The sequence below is a fragment of the Tursiops truncatus genome, chromosome 2 (genome assembly GCF_011762595.2).
Source record: "Tursiops truncatus isolate mTurTru1 chromosome 2, mTurTru1.mat.Y, whole genome shotgun sequence".
Taxonomy (NCBI): domain Eukaryota; kingdom Metazoa; phylum Chordata; class Mammalia; order Artiodactyla; family Delphinidae; genus Tursiops; species Tursiops truncatus.
In genome coordinates, this window is record NC_047035.1 from 103,018,686 (window position 1) to 103,037,060 (window position 18,375).

Sequence of the window (18,375 nt, forward strand, 5' to 3'; positions counted from 1 at the left end):
GTATAACCATGTTTTTAGGAATCAGAGGTTGCTCTTTGTAAAACTCTTGAAAAGACTGGGTAAAAATTATTTTATAAATGCCAGTCTGATCCTCTACTTTATCCCAATGAGCTGCTATCACGTACTAGGCAAAGAAGAGAAAATTTAGCAGGGAAGTTTGCGTTTAAAAGATTTTGGCCACAAATGTTAAACAGGATCAATGTTTCCATTTAGAGAAAAACATCCCTATTTCAATTGTGATGTTTGGAATTTCAGCTTACATTACAAAAGGCCTTGGGAAAGGCTTTAATAGCAGAGGCTGACGGTTCTTGTGGAATCACTAGGCCAAGTGTATCTTCCTGTCAGCCTGGACTGTCATTTGAGTATATTGACCCGTCCCTGACGGAAAGTCTATGAAAAGCCAGAGGGGGAAGCACAGGCTGCAAACCTGCTGCAGAGCATTAACAAGAACAGAATTAAACATTAGCACTTCTGGGACTTATCACACAACTTGGAAATGGTATTCAATAAAAGAAAAGATAATTTGGGGCCACACTACCCGGCATGAACATCTGACTCACAGTCACTGGTCTGGATTTAGAAAACTGCTTTGATCCCCAGAGAGTAGATTGTTAATGAGTATTTTAAAGGACAAGATTGAGGTAGCATGAGAAGAGTAGAAAAGGGTACTGGTTTCCAAGGGTTCCAGTCTTGCTTCCACTTCTGTAAAAGCAACTGGAACTGACTTTGAACATGACACTTTCTACTTCCCTGAGAAACTGCCCTCATCTCAAATATTGGAGGTGGGGACCACCAAATGAACTCTGATCCATTCAACTCTCAAATCTGGGCCTCTATGACCATAACGTTGAAAAGATTTAAATAAAAACAGAGCAAATAACACTCATACCTTTTTCCTACCTGAAGTGAAGGTGAGGGAACCTTCATATAAAAGGTAATTTTTCTTACATGCCTGCTAACAGTTCATGCATAATTTTTATAGCAAAGCATGGATTTTAAGAGATTATTATCAGCTTCCTGAATTCGACAAGCTCATCAGTGCCACCTCGTTCTCCTGAAAGACTAATTATCCAAGGTGGTCAAACCTCCAATGTAAAAGTAATCATCTTATAAATCACAGACAAGAAGGTGAAAAAAAGTTAATCTATTAAAAAAATTTCAAGCTTATTAAAAAATTGAATAGTATAATACATCTCTATGTACTCCTCCACTCCTCCCTGGTAAAACATTTGCTCACTCTCGTTTCACCTATCCCCAATTTACTTTTTTTCTGGAGCATTTTGAAGTAAATCTCAGACATCTTGTCATTTTACCCCCTAATGATTTCAGTACTCATCTCTACCTGATAGAGATTAAAACAAAAACAAACAAACAAACAAAAACAACTGCCAGGCCATTATTACGCCTGACACTATTGTAAAAAATCCCTTAACATCATCTAAAATACCAGTTCATATTCAAACTTCAGCAACCACCTAAAAAAAAATTCTTTTTCAGTTTTAGCTCAAATCAGCCACAAAACAAGGGCAGAGGTGAAACTGATTTCACCCAGGTCACAATTCTTTGTCTTTTAAATATTTCTTTTAGATGCTACCATTACTTAGACACAGTGTATCTGGACACAGATAACGTGAAGGCCACTTTCATTGCTACTAAATATTTCATTATTTGAAATGTCCTATTCTATGAAGCAGATACAAATGTAGTTAAAGACTCACAACTGGAAAGATATCAAGTAATTCTCATAGTTTTCTCAAACGCGTAAACAATTTGGGCAACTTTAACTGCATGCTTTAAAGATATTTTGTTAAACTTTATAACATTCCCAGGAAGAATCCCAACTGACAAACCCTAGTGACCTTTATTTTACCCATATAAAAGCTGAATGTCCTAAACTGTAAAGCAGCCAAATAACAAATGTAGCATTTTCATCTGTAGCTTCGAAAAAGACACATCTGAAGGAACACAGCAACAAAGACGGCCAGCTTTGTAAATAGGGCTAGGAGCCCTAAACTGTCATAGACTTTGACTTTTGGGAAGGAGAAAGGTGAACAATTTCTCTATTCAGGCCTCTCTGGTAATACACAGGAGCTGCTGTGATTCATAAGTAGAAACACTGTTTTATAACACGAGTCTGTGTTTTATAACACACAGTGAAACAAACAAACAAACAAACAAACAAGACTATTTAGAAACCAAAACCAAGCCCTGCAGCGGGGCACTGATATCAATATCTCAAGATGTCAGAGTGGCTATTTAATCCAGGTGAAGTAGGCAAGGCCTTATCCCTTTCCTTGGCAAGAAAGTGGAAGCTTCCTGCCTGTTGCACATGCCCACACGAGGAGCAACCATGAATTTAATTTACTTAAAACAGAAGCATTTTCAGCCTTGTGTTTTCCTGGACAGCTGCCTGGTGGCTGTACTATGTAATAAGGGCGTGTAATTGACAGTAATGTGAATCACTCACAAATTCTGGCAAAAAAAAATCACGGAGCTATTTTTTTTCCAGGAAAAAGTTAAGGAGCAGATTCATCCTGTCCATTGAAAACAGCAATTACTTTACGTGTCAGCTCATTAGCTACCTTTATATTTAAAAAATCACTGTGATTTGCACTAACCATCAGCATGTACTGTAAAGAAGTAGTGTGGATTCACAGCTCATGCAATGGAATGGTTTGGGTCAGACATAATCTGTGAAATGGCAAATTTAGATGGGTTACTTGATATATATATGGGATTCCTCTCCCAAGAGCCAGTTGTAGGAGACTATCCTCCCAATGATTTTGCCACTTGAAAAGCTGCCATCTGTGAGGACCTTGTAATTATTATGGTAATACCCGGGGCAGACTGATCAGGCTGCCATTGACATTCACGGGCAGCTTCAGAATTCCTTTCACAAGGCCTCAGACACAGGGATCTCCAAAATAATGGCTGGGGATTTTCCCAGGTAGGAGCTTTTGGAACCATGGAAGCTTTTAGACAAGGTAAAGTGTTGCTCCAATCTATTAATTCTCTTTGAATAAGGGAAAGAATAATCTGAATTAACTTCACTATCAACCTGAAAGGGGCCCTCTTTTCCAAGGCAGAGGCACAGAAACTAAACCGTGGAAATCCATGAAGATTGAATTCCACTGAGATAAACCCTGACTCCATCTGAACTCGACAGGTTCAGAAATTTATACCTTCAGCATCTGTGAAACTGGAAAGCTCCTGTTCAGATCTGCAAGGTGTCTTGAGCTTCTGGTTCTGGAGGGAATAGGGGTATTCTGAACTGTGGAAACCTCAGAAACACATGAAGAAAAAGCTGGGGCTTTAGAATGTTGGGGTTCGTGTTGGGGGGATTATTTTGAAGCAAGGTGAAAAGAGTGGAAACACTTAGGTCTTTCCTTCCATTTATAATACTCCGTGAAGACAGTCTGGATTTTCTCAGAATGGGATCTCTCATTCTTAGAAGTAAAATTGAAGTCAAAATTTGCTAAATCAGAGGTTATGTTGAGATTTTAAGGAATGAAACTAAAATTCATTCTGTACTCCTTCACTCATTACTATTGAGAAGCTTTTCTTCCATGACAGCAGTTGGGGGCTGGGATTATTGGCTCAGGATGGTCAGCCCTGACAGCCACCACTAATCTCCAACTTAATTCTGAGTTTATTTGGCAAGTAGCTGCTAACAGGCAAAATGAGGGTGGAGTCCCATAAACCACTAAAAAGAGAGACATAATGTACATAAATCAGCCCTGCAAAATATTTCAGATACTGTATCTCAATTATAAAACAGTAGCAGACTTGTTAAAATCTGAAAAGTAACATGTAATATGTATAACTAGTTCTTTTCAGGCATGTTCTTTGTTCCTATATGAATACATTTCACATGAGCCCAAAGAGATGGAAATGTCTTATTTATTTTTATAATCGAGAAAAATGTGTTAACTCTCTGGAATGTCCATGTGTGGAAAAATAATACATTATATGGAATTGCACACACATGATTTATAATGCACATATCCAGGACCAGAAATTCTAACGAAGAACCTTATTCAACAGAAAAATAACCTTTTTTTTTCTTTAGCATTTGCAATTCTGGTATACCATAATGCTGAGGCCAAGCATATATTGTATTAGTTTAAATCCTAGCTAAGCAATAAAATGTGTGTCATTTTAAATAAAGAAAACATGTTTTTCACAAAAGTTAAATTTAATGTCCATTTTGGTTCCCCTGCAGCGATGCTATGGTGTGCCACCCAGATCCCTCCCTTCAGGATTGAAGCTCTTATTTCCCCTCTGGCCCAAAGTGTTGACTGCCAGTGGCTCACAGTTGAGTCATTTTCTGAGCCGCATCTTTAGCTAAAGGGAGCTGCCTTGCCCAAGATGATGCCCTTCCCTGGGGTCAGCTGGCATCCAGTGGCTGGTTTGATGCAGGGTAAAATACCCAGTCCCTTTGCCTCAATCTGGGACATCTCTCAAAGGCTGTATCCCTGCTTCTGATCTCTCTGTGGCATCTGCCAAACTGTGGTCGCAACTGTATGACAGTTCAATTTCTCCTGTCCAATCCAGCTTCCTTCACTCCTTATAGGTGTTGTTCCTAAGTGCACTCCCCAATCAGCTTTCTGTACATAAAACTCAGCACTCCGAGTCTATTTTCTGGGGAACCCAATCTAAGATATCCACTCATTTAAGAATACTTTAATGGAGTGACAAGTTGGGAATAATGATGAATTTTCAGATAAGAATATGGTAGAACTTCACTTTCTGCAGTGTGAGGTAGTCCCAGCCTAGCCTTGATGCCAAGAGGGTAGGTTCCATAAGTTTCCTAAGTTTGGCACTGCGAGGTGAGCTCACTTTAATGGTGATCATACCATATAGGAAATTTCATGATGAGGTTTTACTATTGTATTAATACAGGCAAATCATGGACAGTATGTGGATGTTTTGGCCATATGCAGAATGTTAGAAGTTGGCTCTTCTCTCGGGTTAGAAGTTAACCCAACCCTTTAGAATTCTTCCCTATAAGTGAGACTCTGGGATAGACTGACCATTAAAGAGTAGCTTAAGCACTAGGAGAATCTGTGAGAATGGGATCCATATTGGTCATTTTATTCATCAGAAACCTAACTTAAGAGAAACACATCAATAGAATCTCAGGTAAAGCAATTTAGGGCAATAAAAACATAGTCTTTAAATGATACTGTCCCCCAGTGGCTCCCATAATGAAAATGAGAACATTTTCCCATCTCTCAAATCACCCCAATTATACACAGGATTAGGTAACTTCCACAAATCAGGCCATGGAAAGTTCTTTGATTTAGAGATATCAGTCAGAACTCTTTTTTTTTTGGGGGGGGGGGGGAGGAAGGGGAGGGATGGTGGTGTATATGTATGTGTGATGGCATAACAGCTTTTCCTTTTCCAACCTGGAAAACCATAGGTTCAGCTGCCTTTTAGGACCGTTTCTACCTTGATTGCACTTTGCTGTGTGAAACTGCATCACGAAATGAAGATAGCTCCTCTCCCTGCGTTATTAAAAACTCCCATCTGAGAAAAGAAAGGGATGAAAGAGACTACCAGAGATGGTGTTTCTATGAAAAAGCAACTTCCGAGTCCCTAAAGATCTCATAAGTTCATCCTGTTGTCATTGAGCTTGTTAATAGATGCATAATGACAGAAGAATTATTGTGAAGCTGAGATAACCAGGATTTAGATTTCATATGAAGAGATGGACTTTACATTAGAGGCAAAGGACTTTTATTCTCTGATTATAATCATTCTAAAGTGCTTTTTGACCTTGGAAGAAAAAAAATCAGTGTTAAGTTGGAATTGGTTAGGTTATCGCCTAAGGAGGCATAAAAGGCCATCAGGAAATAAATTAAAATTAAAATAGATTCTTTTATTGGGTCACATCTCATCCTCTCATTTGTAAGCAAGCTTTCCACTCAAGGAATTGATTCTGCAGGGGATAATTTCGCTCCTCATGTTTTGACTCAAGTAAAAGTTACAAACAAAAGTGGGGAGGAAGCTGCACATAAAGCTTAAAAGACAGAGAGTTCTAAGAAACAGCAGACGGAAACCATGGTTGTGTGCAGCTACTTATGAAGTGGACAACGGTTTTGAAATCAATGGTCCCTGCTAAGTTAAGGAAACATACTTACATTCCAGACCAGACAAACATAGCAATGTCACATGTTCTGACCTTGAATAAATAAATGTCATTTCTTTTCAGAATTTACTTTAAGATTCAGTAAGTAATCTAGGATTATCTGAACATCTACTTCCCAGATTCTTTAAAATATCAGGATCACCTTTTCCTCTAGAGACCAGACAAATACAAGATATTTCCCTTGACAGAATATACCCTCCATTCTTGGAGAGATGAGCCAATTCTCTTCTCTAGTAGGTGGTTTTCTCCTTTGCATTTACATAGATACCAATGGTAACTGAAAATGTCTCTTTCCTTTTTACTTTATAGATTTGATGATCTGGTTTATAAAATCTTGTATGGATAATGCAAACAAATGGTATCTAAGAGGTCACACATTCTTCATCTTTAGATGACATAAAAATATTTTAAAATTTTCTGGATGAGATTCTGATTTAAATCTTACAAACTGCTAACAGAAACTTTAAAGCAAGCAGTTCTATAAATCAACTCTACTTCAATTAAAACAATTTAAAAACATGAAACAGAGCAATTTGATCAACTTAAAAAAAAAAAAAAGCAATCAGTCCTAAAACTGAGACTCAAAATACGTACGGTAAATTGTCAGACATCAAGAAGTCCTTTGAGTTGCAGCATTGGTTTCCAAAGTAATATAGTACAAATCTCAAAATATAGTTTCACATAATAAATATCTGTTCTTCCTTATAGCTCTTAACAAGGAAAAGATGATTATGTTCCTCCATATTCAAATGTGCAAGAAGAGTGGTCATAAAATTGTTTATGTACACACACACATGCACACACACACATCAAGTCTACAGAAATTAATTGAGCACATAGTAGATACCAGTCACTCTGCTAAGTCCAAGATATACCAAGATAATTAAAGCATATCTAGTGGGACAAAGCTATAGAACAACAACTATTCTATATTTTCTGTACTGTCACCTTAACAATGTCCTGTGGGAGCAAAGGAACTGCAGCAATTAATTTAACAAGGTAGGGTTGGAGAAGGCTTTGCATGGAAGTTGCTATTTGTGTTGGCCTTTGGTGGAGCAGTAAGACTTCCACGGGTGCAGAAGTTGGCAAAAGACATTCCTGGACAAACAAGGTAATACAGTAGAACCAAAGGCGCTGAGACATAACCACACACAGAGTCTTCTAGGAACTAGTCATTCAGGGTGGCAGAAACTGCTGGCACAGAAGTCAGAGAAAGAGCAATGGAAAGATTAAGACCAGGTTGTGAAGGGCCTTGTTTGCCATATTAAGTAGTTTAGACTCCTCAGGCAATGGAGAGCCCTAGAAGGTCATTAAGAAGGTAGAATAAGAAGATCCTGCTGACAGTGGAATCCCAAAGCAGGCCATAGTTTTTCTTTTTCTTTGCTTTTTATCTGGGGGAGGAGGGAGTAGGAACTGCTGAATGTAAAGGTAGTAGTTTTGAATATACCTCGTCTCAGAGAACAGAATTTAGCCAAGGCATGTTCTTAGCACACAACCCTAGCACCATGAGACAAGACTGATCTCTCCACTAAGAGATTCACAACAGTCCTTCTTATTATTGGTGTTCTACTATATTCACACAGCAAAGCAAGCGGAGTGCCAAGCTGCATCTTGAGTACTCTGCTGCAGATTTACTGCCTGACAAGCCTTAAAGTTAGAAAAATATTCCAAGCTGAATCTGTCACTAACAGCTTTATACAGTTTGTTGTTTCCTGAGTCATCTGGCCACTGGGAGACCAAGTCTGAAGAACACGTTTCCAATGGTGAGCCTTACTGACAACTGCTTTATCATTCTTCATGTTAAACAGACCAGCATATCGAAGCTCTTTCAAGCCAGGAAGCCAAGCTGATGATGTGAACAACCAAAAAGTGATTTTTCTCCTAACTGCCCACACTTACCAGAAGTCTGAATTTATACAGTACATGGGTAGCAAAGAATGCAACACTAATTTTTTATTACTATTTGATTCCCCTTCACGACAGTCCCTTGTGGCAGGAAAGTGGTTAGTTTGCAGATAGGAGACACCTAGGACCAAAGAAATAAAATAAATGGAAATCATTGTTTTGATGGAGTTGGGGCAGAGTTAGCAATCGCGTTCCTGGGCTGCTGCTTTCCCGGGGAAGCCCGACAGCCTTGCTCCCACCGCAGACTTAAATGTCCTGAATCCATGTAGATCAATTCGATTCCTGAGCCCGAATGACAAGCTAAACTAGCAATAATGCCTTGCACAGGATTTTAAGCGACATAATCAACCGGAGAGGGACTTGTGTCAGTTAGACTTTGTCTCCTTAAAAATCAAGAGTAACAGTGGTAAGAGAGAAGTTTTTAACAAGGAGGAAAACCCTAGACAGTTGTCTCTAAGATTCTTCACCACAGCTTCAAGGACAACCAGGAAAAGAGCTGCTATTTGAGGCAACTTCATTATAAAATCATTTTTAATAAGCAATCTTAACAAAGAAAGGGAATACTCTGGTGGAGAAAGCCTCCAGGGACCCAGAGGCTGCCCAGTTAAGTTATTAGGAAGTTTCACACAAGGGACCAAACAGCTATTTCATTGGCCTCGGGGGACAGAGTTTAGTTTTCACCTGTTCTCTAGAGGCACTGGTGTTATCCTGTCTAAGAACAGCAGAGACTGGTAACAATCAATTATCCTGACACCCCAACTTGGTGAGGGAAAGTGAATATTCAGTTTTGTCAACACAAAAAGACATGGTGGAGAGAGACAGATAAATTAACGTGATTCGGTTCATTATATACGGAAGACTTTTCTGAATATGCAGCCAACAGAAAGCCTCATCTGAACCTTGGTGTTCTTTAAGTGAAACAATAGAAACTTGTTCTTGGAAAATGAAGAAAGACCAACAAAGAGAAAAGGGAGTATCATTATCTTCTAACTGTACTGTCCAGCTGTGTAAGGGAAATAGTTCTTTGTGCTTATGAAAAAATAATAATGCAGTTTACTTTACTTTACGGGAGCAAGATGGGGCATGCGGGGTTCAAATGTTTAGAAAGCTAGCTGTGGCTGAGTCCCAGTATATTACAGTCGTTTCCAGCCAATTAGCAGCACGAAGGAAAGAAAGCAGAAAGAACCATTAGCCATGCAATTCAAAGTGCATGTGTAGTTTTCAAGTTTCACTGCTTGCTTCATTCCTCTGATTTTAATGAAATGGCAAGCACTGGTCTTACAATTAGACCTTCAAACTGGGAAGATGGAGGAAAAAAAGGAAACACTTTTGCTTTAATAATTAGAACAGGCTTCTCTTTTTGGACTAGATCTTTCCTGCTCAAGAAGCACTTTCTACACAGGTGATCAGAGGGAAGACCAGAACAGAACCTCGATCTGAGGATAAGAATTTTGTCTGAGTTCAGAGAAGGGAATGAAGTATGGAACATGTGATTCCTATGATGCTCACTAAATGACAGCAATAAAAACACTATTTACAGGTCACTGTATTTTTCACACCCATTCTGTGGCTCCCCGCTGGTTATGAGATAAAGCCAAAACCTCATCTCTGTTGTCCACGTCCTCTTTTTTTCTTATTAATACTCTACTGTAGTCAGAGAGGTGTATACAACGCCCCTCCCACCACCCAAGTCCTCCATCAATCTACCTGATCACACCTAAGCCTTGCTACCCTTCCAGATCCAGCTCAGCTCCCCACCCGTGTTCTCCACTCAGACAGACAATCCAACTGAATCACAGGCCTGCAGTCTCCTGCAGTTCTTTCATTACTAAAAGTTCCTCAAGTGGGTCTATCCTTTCTCCTCAGATGTAAACTACTGGAGTTAAACTTTCTATTTTACACTGTGCCTAACACACTGCCGGACACAGAGAAGGGGTTAGAAATATTAAGCTAATAAAATGTTTCTGACTCCCAGCGCCTGCCCTTTGTACAGGGATTGGCTGTGGTCTGCTTTCCAGCCTTCCTTCCTTAGGTTCCAGTATAGCAGGTGTCTGGACCATCCACCATACAGTCTGCTCCTTCTCTCCTCTAAAACAAAAAAATTCTAATAAAAGATGTATGGATTAAGTCTCTTTCACTGAATCCAAACCTGAATCTTGCACATTCTTGCATTTTTTGCTCTTCTCTTCAATATGCCCTCTGATCATTATGCTTGGCTGTTAACTATTTAAGACATTAGGAGCTAAAGTCCATGCCTATGAGTTCAACAAAGTCGAACAAGGTAAAGAGGTATCACTCCTACATAAGAAAAATGTTTACCCAGAGGTGGAGGTGAAGTGGGTGGAGAACATTTCACTGTGAGGAATCTCGGGCAGTCACAGGAGAAAGGGTAATCGAATGCATGGAGATGAAAAAGTCACCGTTTGTGCAGATATGGACATCAATTATAATCAAAAGGACCATGTGACTTCAAATACACTAACTTCCTGAAAGTGTAGTTGATAGACCTAGTGTAAATTTTTTTGTATAATTCATAAAGCAAGTTAATGTAGACCAATAACTTTCTTCATATTTCAAACACGTTGACATCTCTGCTTCTCCTCAGTTTTCAGTCCTTTGGACGCAGATCTCAATAAAGAGAGAAGTTGGTGTAACTGTAAATCCAATCCTAAATTCAGGTACTCTCAAGCATACTTGAAACCTAGATGCTTAATTCTCTTATGCATCCTTTTGATATACATTTCAGTTCCCTGAGGAACTTTTAGCTTTCATGGTTGTGTTTGTTTGTTTTTGGTTAGGTTTCAGGGAAACCACAGTATCCTGAATCATACTACCTCTTAGTGACAGTGAAAGTTATACATGGATTATCAAGTTGATCTGACAAAAGAATGCTAGCGTACAATTTTCTTATAAATGTCATTAATGTCTGTTAAAGGCTTTGTTGCAGTGGAAAACAAGTTCATGCTGTAAGAAATACATGTTACTACTAGTGTGGGGGGCGTAACTATCTTAGAAGCAAAAATAACCATTTTGAACTCTTGTTTTATTATGGAATCAGTTGAGGTGAATGAATAGTGATGGTAAATGGATGTCAGTTCTTTGATGAATGAGGTTAGGTTGTCAAAAAGGTAAGTAATGGTCATTTTCAGCCAACTGATTTAAATGAACTTTTTCATATAGTGGGAATAGCATACCTCCTTCTCATAATCAGCTGGTTCACCAAGCTTAGAAGCCTTTATAGGTAAAATAGTTCTAAGGTAAAAGATAACCTGAGTGGATTGTAGGAATGACTGCTCGCTTGGCTTTCTTCTTATATTTGCAAGTGGAAGGACCACTCTAAGGAGTGAAGTTCTTTATCGTAGGCTCTGTGGGTTGGCTTTAAACCCTGGCTCAACCACATACCAGCTAGCTGTACAACCCTGGGCCTCAGTTTTCACCTGTAGAATGGGGATCGTAGCAACATCTCCCTCACAAGATTGTAGTAAAGATGAAATAAATTAACACGTACAAAGTGCTTAGAGAAGCATCTAGCACTTAGTAAGTGCTCCACAACGATTACCTAATGCTGATATTGGAGATAACAGTGTGGCACTCGTGTGCATGCAAGGAGTCAATCTACTCTGAGTCCTGGCTCTGCCCATTTCCAGCTGGATGAGTTTGCAAGTTTTCTCACTTCTCTAAGTTAAGTTACTGATCCCCTCAGACAAGTTTTCTCATCTAAACTGGGGGTACAAGTAGGACAAAGCTCATGGGGCTGATGAGAAGATTAAATGAGATAATGCATGTAAAGCGCTCAACATAATGCCTGGAATATTAGAACTGCACATTAGGTGGTAGCCCCTGCTTTTGCTGCTACTACAGCAACTACTGGTACCTGGACTTTTCCTATCGCCACTTTGATTATTATTACACTATTATTTATTATTATTATTATTGAACTCGAAGTAACACAAAATCCTGAAAAGACATCGGCCCTTCTTTAAAGATCAACTCAATCATGTACAAGAGTTTCATTAAATATACAATAAATCCATCAAGTAGACACCAGTACTTGGTAGGCTAGGCATTTTTATCTTCTAGCGGTGATGGTGGATTTTAAAGAGCCATTCCCCATCTCAACACAACCTTTTGAACCTATGTTCTGAAATGAGAACACAAATACTTTTTGTCCAAATTCAATTCACAAATCTGAGGTCTATGAACAGCAAACTTGAACCAACTGGATGCTCTCTGATGGAAACACTTAGCTAAATATTCAGATTTTTAATCAATTATTTTTTTATAATTTTTATTGGAGTATAGTTGATTTACAATGTTGTGTTAATTTCAGGCGTACAGCAAAGTGCATCAGTTATACATATACATATATCCACTCTTTTTTGGGTTATTTTCCCATATAGACTATTACAGAGTATTGAGTAGAGGTCACTGTGCTATACAGTAGGTCCTTATTAGTGATCTATTTTATATATAGTAGTGTGTACATGTCAATCTCAATCTTCCAATTTATCCCTCCCCCACCCCCAACTTTTCTATTACTATTGACAAGGAAGGGCCTTTCAAACAATTAGGAAAATTACAGATGGCTCTCTGTGGATGTGAATGTGAATCCGCTCAACAATCTGCTGGGATTCAGATGACTATTCTGACCCTACTGTAGCCTCAGTCGCCTCTAAAACACCAATATATATGTATATATGTATATACTTATAAAGTATATACCTATGCTGTTACATCAGTAGAGTATGCACATCATAAATCCTATTCAAAAACCTTATGAATCAGAGCAAATTCACTCCAAGCCTGTAAATATTCAGATTTGTAAATGGAATTCACAGATCCCCACCATAAACTGTGGATTTTAAGACTATGCAAATCTTCTACCTTGGAAGAACTCACTGGCAGGGCCAAGTGCTATCCATTTATATCCTAATATGATGAGACAGAGAAATCCTGTTAAGTTCAGAGGCTTGGCTCTAGACATACAGGCCAAGTCTAAACAAGGCAAATGTCTCCAGACAGCACGGGGCATTTTTACTTCCTTGGACTGACTGATCTTGAAAGAATGACATAGGTGTTCCTCTGGGTGAGAATAGGGGGAGAGGAGGAGCAAAGGTAGTTTTCAGCACCTAGAGTTAAATATATACCTTCCCCTTCATTGCTCTTGTATACTTGGATCACAGTGTCAGAACCCTGGAGGTCTCTCTAATTCTTCTCTCCTCTCCCACATTTCCGGCTTAGTCTGCTTTCCAGTTTATGAGCCAAATCTTCTGAAAAGGGTACACTTAGCATTTGTATTTTCAGATTATTTTCTGTGACTATGTGTCCCCACTTTCCCGCAGTCCCAACCTTGAACCTAGTCTGTAAGCTCCTTGAGGGCAAAGAACCTGTCAGTACATAGTAGGTCCTCAATAAACAACTGTCCACTGATTAGCTCTAGAAGAGGCCAGCACTTGTATTTTGGTCATGTCCCATCGGCAGCAAGCTCAGTGTCTGCAAGCTAAGAGATGAATCTGCTGGCAACTTTGTGAGCACTAGTTTGTGACTGTTTGTCAATGGGTGGACAGGAGCTGGATGAAAGCCTCCTGAAAGAACTTGAGTGTGGCAATTTCTCAGGTCTGCCCTAGTGAAACATCCAGCTAGCAACTGAAATTATAATTGCCGTGAGTCACACCATGAGTCACATGGGTTGCCACAGCAACCTATTAACTATATAACCAAAGCAGCTTCCATTAGCTTTGCCAAGAATGGTTCTTGAGTTTTCCTGGACTGTGAAAATAATGTGGGTGAGCCCCAAGTTTGGGGCTGCTAAGAGTCTGCAACCAAAAGGAATAGCCTCAAGGAAAGGAAAAGAAAACGAGAAAATAAGGCGACTGTACTTCTTGGGCTTCCTGAGTAAACGGCACAACTGTGACAAATTGTTGGGTTGGTTTTGTGATATCAGCAAATACCCAAGGAGAGGTTGGTCGAGGCCTCAAAACTCATTTTCACTAAGTCAAACTTAAAGCCAAGCCTCTAGGGGTAAGAAGTGAATACATTAACCTAGTCCATTTTAAATGACTGCAATAAATACTTTTTTTTTCTTTAAAAATACAAAGGATTATTTCTCAAAGAAATATTCTGATTTGTACTAAAATATTTTTACTCTAGAGAACTAAAATCTCTTTATAAATAATACAGTGCTTTAATTTTACATCTCAGGTATGAGCCTGCTGCAACCAAACATTTGCAAATGTACTAAATTCACTTTTAATGGTTATTTGGGTTAAAATTAAAAGTTCCAGAAGCTTCCAAAGCATATTTGATTTTGTCATTTACTAGGGAAAACTGATGTTCAGTTGGATTAAACTGACATATTTTCCTGATTGCTTACGGAGTAACTTGTAATTTTTACGTGTTTGGAAGTTCCCGAGTGTGGAAGAAAGCAAGCAGAAGAGCCTTAAACAAGAAGAATAAGGAATATAATTTAGGATTACAAATTAGGTGGTTGGGATTAACATATACACACTATGCTAAATAAAACAGATAACCAACAAGAACCTACTTTAGAGCACAGGAAACTATACTCGATATTTTATAATAACCTATAAGGGGTAAGAATCTGAAAAAGATATATACAGATAGATATAGATATCTATATCTATCTATCCATATCTATATCTGAATCACTGTGCTGTACACCTGAAACTAACATGACATTGTAAATCAACCATATTCAATAAAAAACAAACTCTAAAAAAAAGAATAAGAAATACAAACAAGAATGAGAACAGGAGGAAGTGACAATGGTCTGTTGACTCTGGAAACAATCCAGGGGCCGACCAGGTATCCCTCGGGTCTGCGCTCTGGTGGTCGGCTGATAGATTCCCTAAGGTGATGAGCTATGATGCCAAACTTCCCAGTAGCTTGAAATAGCTGATTATTATCTGTTGTATTTTTCACTTTTTCATCTCCATATATGTCATCTTCTAACATTTTAGTGAATGCAGAACTACCCATGCAGAATTAGATGAAGAAGTCAGGAACAAATGAACAGATCTGGCAAATAATAAAATGTGGCAACTAATAAAAACCAAGACAGCAGTTGATTCCAAGAGAAAGATACTTATCCACACAGTATTATTACAGCAGGAATGAGACCAGAACAAACTTGTGAATCACAAAGCAAAAGCAGTCTTGAAAGTGTCCAATCAAATACAGGTCCTATATAATCAACGAGAAAAATTAAAATTCTACACCACAGTGTAAAATTTCGTGAGTATATCCCTATCCCACAAGTAAAAACTCTCTTTTATGTTCACACAGCAAAACCCAGCAGCAATATTTCCTGTCAACAACTGAAGAACATCGCAAACGTAAGAACTCCTTGACCAACTGGTCATGATGACTTCGTACAAGAAGCCCCAAGCTTTGCCCTCCCCCACCTGCCAAGTGAAGTTAATGACAAACACTGATGGTCCTATCCCAGGAACTCAGGAGAATCTGTGTTCTCCAAAGACCATGCTTGTGCATTTCTCTGAAGCTAACAATCAGATTTCCTTTCCTGGGAATTTCTTGCTTAACTCACCCAAAGCATTTTTTTAAAGAAGCAATACCTGTACTTTCCAGATAACAAGGTGGCCTAAAATATTATCAAGTGTCGCAACTATTCAGGTTCATCTTGTAGTTCTTGCGCCTCTGACTGGTGTACCTGTGAGCTGACACTCGGGTCTGATAATATATTCTGCAACTGTACATGTTCATTTGTAAGTGGAACAATCTCTCTGTGCGGGCAGATAGGAAACCCAGATTGAAACTGCTAATGTGAGCTGACTTCAGCTGTTGATGATTATGTAGTCAAGCCTTGACCAAGGTTTCCTGAACCCTGGCTAAAATCGGAAGTCTTGAGACGGCCCCAAAATGAATTCGCATGCTTCCCTGATAGTGAAACTTTTTAAAGAGCAGATGTCAAGATGATTTAAGAGGAGCTGAAATTTAACGTCTCAAGAAAACTTATCAGCAAATTAGGACAGTTCAGTTTTCAAGAAAAATCCGACAGATGCTAAAGAAGAAGTCATTTGGGTGATAGTTATTAGAGAAAGAACTGATTGGTTTTCTTCCTTCTCACCAGTTGTGGGGCCTATAGAGATGCTAAGACCAGAAATATGATGGGCTGTCTGCTGAGGTGGGTGACAAAAACAGTCTCCATGTTTACGTGGCATAGAAGACTTTCACTAACATGCAACTTGGACAATTCAATTTCTCCTTGGCGTGGGCAAAGTTTTGTGTCAACTGTCTTTTCAGGAGCTTTCTCCCCAACTTGTCATTGGGCCGTTTTATTTTGGGCCCTCTCCCCCAAATCATGAAAGTAAACGTTAGCCAAAAAAACCAAGATGACTTCTGATCTAAATCTTTCTATCAATTTAATATTTGAACTACATAAAGGAAGCTTTAAATCTTTCTACATTTACATTATGCTTAATCCCTAAAAATTTTCCTGCTGATTTTCACAGTTAGAAAGGCACTCAAAGCCTACCCACTCTGGCTATATCTTGATTTTGTTTTAAAGCAGGTACAGCTGATAGAGTTCATTAAGCCTCTGCTCAAAGACCAACCTGTTCTATTGCCTGTTACTGGAGTGCCACTTTTTTTCACTAGCTACCACTCTCATGCTGTCACTCACATCCTTCCATGAATTTAAATCCAACCACGGGTTATTATTTCTGCCATAGGCCAATGAAATTATCCTTAGGGATGACAATTCCTTAAAGGTCCTTAGGGATGGATGGTCTATATATTAAGTAACATCTATGGTCTCTGTCCTATTCATTGAGGGGTATTCTTTGTATCCAGTGGAGTTGAACTAGTGGTTTTTGTCCACTTATCCAGGAGCCAAGTCATAATGCAAACAGTCAGCGGCTTTCTGTATGTTGCCAGGTGGCCAGGAGTCCATACCCCAAACCGCCATAAACAGTAGGCACAACCATCCGCCCCTGTTCAGGAGAGGCCCAGGACTGAGCTAGCAGAAAGACTGAATTACTTACCACCTCTAGAGTGGGTCCCACCAGGCCAGGGACGAGCTCATGGGCAAGGCTGTGCAAGGAAGCGCTCTGTACCATGCCTGCCCTGCGGATATACAGAGGACTTCAGTCTCCTGCACTGTCAATCTCTCAGTCATCATGAGCTCAATTATGCACCGACAACAGCAAGAACAACAACAACGACGACAACAAAACAACCCCCAAAACGCTAAGGGCCACAGACTACCCTGGTGGAGGGACAGCCAACTGGAACCATGTGTTGAGAGACGAGGTGCTGTCCTGAGCATGTGTCCATTACGGGCCTGAGCTTTGCCTCTTTCCTCAAACATTCCACTGAAGCCCACGGGAGAGCCACAGCAGGACTGGAGAGACAGCAGGACTGGGCCCTAAAAGTCAGGCAACCAACAAATTGGAGGGGGTTGCTTTTGGTTTTTTTGTTTGTTTGTTTGTTTTTTGGTTTTTTTGCTTTTTATGTTTGTTTTCTACAAATACAGATAGACAGACAGACAAACCCAAGAGCAGATTTCAAGAATCAACTGAGGCACAAGATAAACTACTTTGATGGTACACAGATTTTTTTTTCCTCCAAATTGTTCACATGAAATCAAAAATTTTCAAAGCATAAATAGGAAAAATTGGGGGACACGTCTCTGTCGGCCCTGAATTGTGCCGTAAATATCTCCATTGCTTGCCTTAGAAGGATGCCCAAACACATCTCGTAGGTAGCACATATCTGTGGTCTGAAATAGTTATCAAATTCTAATGACACTCTTAAATCGAAAGTCTAAATAATATGCTGGTCAAGTACAGTGAAAGTTGACTGCCTGCCATCAATGACGTATTGGTTTCATCCTGAGAATCAAGGCACAGCCAAACATCATTGCTCAGAATGCAGATCACAACACTTTACACTGACGTGAGTTTGTAAACTTATGGTGGAGTTCAAATGAAGGCAGTTGATGAAAGCAGTTGAACCTGAGAGGTGGGAATGAATACAGAGGATAAATCCAGCACACATTTCCACATCAAACTACCCATGCCATTTACCAGGGCCCCCAAAGGCCACACGAGCGGCAGCGCCTAGATTCCCCGTCAGTATCTCTGCTCCACAGACACAAGTACAAAACGGCCTAAATCGTGAACTAGTGGTGAGGAAAAGGAGACCAAAGTTTAAAAGAAATCAAGGTGATGTTTCCTAGAAACATACCAACTCGTCTAAGAAGGATCCAGAGTAAGGGTGATCAGTAAGTAATTAATTGATCCTCCTGGCTAGATTTTATGGTTTTTCTAAAGATG

The 18,375-nt window shown here is 39.4% G+C and overlaps 1 protein-coding gene across 1 annotated transcript in view; it reads right to left on the minus strand.

Annotated features, from left to right (window-relative positions):
- RORA (RAR related orphan receptor A) overlaps positions 1-18,375 on the minus strand; it is a 929,914-nt gene that overhangs the window by 167,281 nt on the left and 744,258 nt on the right. The window lies entirely within an intron of this gene.